The sequence below is a fragment of the Heterocephalus glaber genome, unplaced genomic scaffold (assembly GCF_053883595.1).
Source record: "Heterocephalus glaber isolate CG9 unplaced genomic scaffold, H.glaber_assembly_v1.0 deba00001538, whole genome shotgun sequence".
NCBI lineage: Eukaryota > Metazoa > Chordata > Mammalia > Rodentia > Bathyergidae > Heterocephalus > Heterocephalus glaber.
This window is the reverse complement of record NW_028258333.1, coordinates 16,576,921-16,582,457: the sequence shown is the minus strand read 5'-3', so window position 1 is coordinate 16,582,457 and position 5,537 is coordinate 16,576,921. Positions and strand designations below refer to the sequence as shown.

At 37.6% G+C, this 5,537-nt stretch overlaps 1 pseudogene; it reads right to left on the bottom strand.

The window, feature by feature from the left end:
* Nucleotides 1–2,124: 2,124 nt before the first annotated feature.
* Nucleotides 2,125–4,815, bottom strand: LOC101725532 (GA-binding protein subunit beta-1 pseudogene; annotated as a pseudogene).
* Nucleotides 4,816–5,537: the final 722 nt, after the last annotated feature.

Genomic DNA, 5,537 nt, shown 5'->3' with positions numbered 1-5,537 from the left:
ACACTATCAATATGATATTTACCAAAGAGACAGTCCTAAATCAAGGATAATCTTATAGTGTGAACAGGGATTCCAAAACAAAATGTTTTCAACTCCCAGAAGAAAAGTATCTGGTTCTAGTAAAACAATAATCACTGAAGAGTGAAGGATTCTTGGATTATTTATGCATGGATATTTTAAATTTATGATTAGTTTAATATTTTAATTATTTGAAAATAAAATAAAAACATATCCTTTATGCTAATCTAGGCTTACAGTATTTCACAGTCCCAATAATATCTTCATTAAAAAGCAAAAAAGCTAATCTAAATTTGTTACAAACATTGATGACTTAAATATAGGACAAAACGTGTCATATATGTGTTTAATATACTCAATGGGCACAGAGACAAAACTGAATAAACAGCTCTAAGGATATAATAAATTATATCTGTTCATTTTTAATGCCAAACATTGGAATTTGAAATTGCTAATTAAAGACATTAGTGAATGTCAATACAGCAATATTTTAATGACTTCAAGATAATCCCAAAGCAATCAATTTACATCAAAATGAGTTTATTGTAAAGTGCCAGAGGTGGAAAAATGCTTCCTTTGCATAATATGACAACAATTTCTCAAATGAATAACGCCTACTCAAAATTTAACTAAATAATTACTTAATTTGCATTTATTAAGAAAAAATAATAACTTGGAAAAAAGCTCTTTGGGAAATGATCTAAGAGCTAATGGGCTCAAAGTGTTATGTTAGTTTCTGAGTATAGAGAGCACAATAATTATAATAAAAACTAGAACAACAACAAAGTGATAAGAAATTTATATGAGGTGTCAATGTCATAGTGGATACATGTAGAAAACTTACCAAAGCTTTGGATGGGAAGCACTTTGTCTAGTCAGCTAAATTGGAAAAATGAACATCCATTCTCTATTACATGCCTAGTTTTCCTGGAAGCAGAAGAGTGTGTGCTTTCATTTGTACATTCAAAGTTCAAATTTGAAAAATACATGGAATCTGTTTGTTTCCTTCTTATTCCAATAGGATCTGAACATTGTAAACCTTCTTCATAATATCGCAACCAAAAAGGTCTGAAATATCATGCTTAACATAAAATATCCCCTTTGCTTAGAATAATTCAGTATAATTTATATAATAAGGTTCTCCGGGATTATCCAGGCTGCCATAAGGCACTCATGTTAACAACCAACAAGTAAAAACAACAGGAAAACTGTAACAATATCTTGAACTATGCTGAGAGATGATTAAATATCCACACTGGTTATAGGTACATGTACTGTTTTAGGTCAATAAAGAAGATGAGTAACTATGAAAGTTGAAGAAAGAAATTAATTAGTAAAACAAAAATTAATAAATTTCAAAATGTATGTCAGTATTTGGCAATTCTTCCCATCAGCAACTAGAATCTATCACTCAGTACTTTGTAAACTTCAGCAGATACATAATAAAATAGGTAAAAGAAGCCTAATCCAGACAAAATTAGGGGAAAAAACCCCAGCAAATATTATGTAATTGAATACATTTATTAACACATACTATATTAGCGGGGTTATATTTATACAGCTGAAAGAAATGCAAGTAAGTGTTCATGTGCTCACAATTGTCCATATTTACCCAATAAATTTGGATTGAGCAAACTGTAAACAGGCTTCTCTCTTCACTGAATATCTCTGAATGTTTACTCACCCCCAAGTTCTAGCAGGGACAAAAAGCACTAAGGTGCAGAACTTTCTTCTAAATAGCTCTTTCTCAAAAGAGGCCATAAAAGAAACATTTGTGTTTAAGCCCTCCTAACTATGCTATCTGCTCATAGCCACTACCTGCCCTACCACCTGCAAACTCCTTGCTACCACCAATTTCCCAATTTTTAGAGAATACCTCTCTCTGTTTTATTTTGTGACATTTAGAGATTCTGAAGTCAGTGTTCTTCCTCTTCCAAAAGTGTTTTTTAATAAAATCTCTCCATACTAAGTCTGGATAACTTTGTTTGGACATACAAAATGAAAAGTTTGATAGTCGATAGGCAAGTTTATGACCAAATCACTAGAAAATCACTATGGGTTATTTAACAAACATTCATCTTTTTATTGGAGTGAGTGAGTATGTGACTTATTCAAAGAGCCTGTGGCACTATGCAGAGGAGCAAGACTGTTGAGTAAAGCAGTATTTTTCAAATCATAACATGCACAGAAATCATCTGTGGATCTTATGTAAATGTAGATATGGAACAGACTTTGAGATTCTACTTCCTTTTTTTTTTTCATGTGTGGAAAAGATATTTAATTGTAAAATAGAAAAGTAGGCCAGAGTACAGTTTTAAGGGTAACTGCTTCTTTATACAGTAGAGGTAATCTACAGGGGTTTTTAGGTTAAACGTTTTCATAAAACAATAAAACATTAAAAAGTACAGCAAGAAAAAAGGGCTTGATACATTACACCCCCAAAAAATCAACAGTCTACCAGAATTAATAAATTGAAGAATTCAACAATATTGTAATGAGAGCAAGTCACAGAAAGATGTGGCGCTTTCACAGGGAGAAGGAAGAGGTCTATTAGCCATATCTATAGCATCACTGTAGTACAAAAGTTCTTGTTCTACATACAAAAGCAATTTCTTCCATAAGAATAATTTCCCAGGGAAGGGGGAGGCTAAGTCCATGAAATATTGCAGAAACCCATATGCACTGAGTTTTCCAAAAACGTCATCTTAAAATCCCCTGCCTTAAAGTGCTTTCATGTGGAAATCATGATGGAAGGCACAGAATACAGTTTCACATCCCCACAATGAAATTTTCAAAAAAGCATAGATTTCACAGAGTTTGTAAATTCAAGTTCTCTTGTAAGCTGCTCCTTCCAAGAACATTGTTGTTCCAATAAAACCAGCTGCCAGCTTAAGTTTCAGTGACCTGCAGAATAAAAGGGTTTTTTTTCCCACTAACTTTCATCATCTTTGTGGGAAAAATACCTATGCAAGTGATGCATTTTGAAATTATAAAACATGCAGAATATGTACAAGCAGAAGGTTTAAAAAATATTTGCTTCATATACATGTAAATCTACTTGGGTATAGTCAAAATTGAACAAATATAAAAGTTTTGCTTTCTAAAAAGTTTTCAGAGCATCTGAGACAACTTAAAGCTGTACAGAGATTTCCTGGGAGAAATCTTCTCTCCATAAAGAAGTTTATTCCTACAAGCATAATTCCAGCATCAGTCCACCATATTTATCACATAACATTTGGTCTAACCAAAAACAGTTACCCTTAAGACTTCTGTTTCTGAGAAGCTGATCTCCATACTAAAACCAAAAAGAATTCACAATAACAATGGCTTATTGTGGTTTTGGGTCTCATCAACAATCTTTATCAACTCATTTGGAACTGTAAAAAAAACCAAATTATTTACAGAATTCAGTTTTAAATACATTTCACAACTTCTAAAGTTCTATGTTACAAGAGTCCCCAGCTCACAGTAAGCCCAGTTATCCCTGGGTAGCCTCCTCTTCTGCACTCCCACGGTTGCACCCGTGTTGCACACAGTTCGAGGCCACATTCTTTGTTGACGAAGAATAAAACCAAACTGCGCATCTGTTTCAATCAGGCAGTTTCTTTGTTAATCTGAAGATGAGTCATAGCTTCCAGCTTCTGTCTGTAGGCCTCTGCTTCCTGTTCTTTCTTAAGAAGCTGCTGCCGGCATTTCTGTGCTTCTCGATTCGCTTCATCCAGCTGTTTCTGAAGAGCTTCTCTCTTAGGGTAAAAGAGTCCTTACTTCTATTTCTGTAGATTCCACCTGGTTTTCAATTATTTCAGTACATTGTCTCTTAGCTGGCGGCTCTTCACTTATAACAGTTTCTTCAGCTACTTCTGTCGCAGGAACTATTAACACTTGCTGTTCGTCTGGCACGGTCACAATGATGGGGGGACCTATCCCACTGGTCGGAATAGAGTGCAAGTTTCCCAGCTGGATCCCATCTGTAACTATGGTGATGACCTGCTGACCGCCTGAGCTGACTACTTGCTGAATTGCGCCATCCACGGACTCTGCTGTAACCACCTCCTCCGTGGCCACTACTGGAGTTTCTGAAGAATTGGACAATGGAGCAGAAGTTTCAGCTAAGGCAGCTAATGTAGCTGATACTGACGTAGAGGAGTTTCCAAACTGGACAGCAGACACACCCGTTTCATCTGTTGCCTTGGGTAAATTTTCTGAAGATACCAGGCCTGTTAGCTTCGCCACCCCTCCAGGTCTGATGATGAACTGTGGTGTCACCGGGCGTATTGTCACAGTGTCGGGGCTCTCTGGGTTGATGTTGATTTGGTTCTGCATAGCAATCTGTAATATCTCTGCTAAATCTTCATTTCCATTGTCTATTGAAATATCAAATGCAGTTTTACAAAATTTACTTTGCGTGTGTACGTCAGCACCATATTTGATTAAAAGTTCCACCACCTCTTGATCATTGTGTTGTGAGGCCCGATGTAGAGCTGTCATCTTTAACACATCCTTTGCATTGACGTCAGCACCATGCTTAAGCAAGACCTCTACGATGCTGGCGTGGCCCTCGGACGCCGCATGTGCAACGGCATCCGGTCCTCTTTGGTTCTGGCATCCCTGCTCACGCTGGCTCTGAGCAGCACCTCTGTGGTGGAGTAATGCCCATACTGTGCTGCCGGGTGCAGTGGAGATGTTCCCAGCCAGTCTGTAGTAAAAAGAGCTCCATTTGCCCTCAAAATACGGACTTCATCGTCTTGACCCACGCACCGCTTCTAAAAGCTTCTTCCCCAAATCTGCCCAGGACATCTGCTCCTCACACAGTGAAACCAGTCAACCACTGGCTGTCGCAAGTAGCAACTGTAAAGCATCAATATCCTGGAAAAGCTTGGGAGCAGCGGCAGGGCTGACGCGGCGGCCCGCTACACTTGGCCCGCGTGGACAGCACAGGGCGCTCTTTTCTGAAAGTGCCGCGTTGGGCCAGGGCTCCGAGATTTTGCTTTCTTAATACACTCACAGGTGTAAACAACGCTACCAGTCTGGATTTTACTTTTTGAGTAGCTGTGGTTTAGGAAGAGAGACACACACATCTTCAGGAAAAGTCTCAGATTTGGTGGAGAGATGCTATTGAGAAAATTGCCCTACATTTTGTACTCAACTATATTTAAAATATTGTTGATCATAGAGTACTCTACTGGATTGATTCTGTTCTAATCAAGGTTCACAGATATCCTCCAAACCACAAAGAGCCTTATTAGGGTGACAGTATTAAAGTATGTTTGTATGAACAAGTGCAGATAACATGTTTCAACAAGCCCACAACTGTCCAAGCTAATAAAAAGTCATAAATTGGCTCTTTAAGGAATGGGTAGTAGCCTAATTGTTTGTGGTCATTTCCTCATCTAGCACACTGCCGTAGTGGTATCGTCAGCAGTGCACTTAAAACTAGAAAGATTAAATGCAAAGAACCGAAACTTTAGCCAAAGAAAAACTGCTGATCCCCTCCTAGCCTCACTCTTAAACAGTGTTTT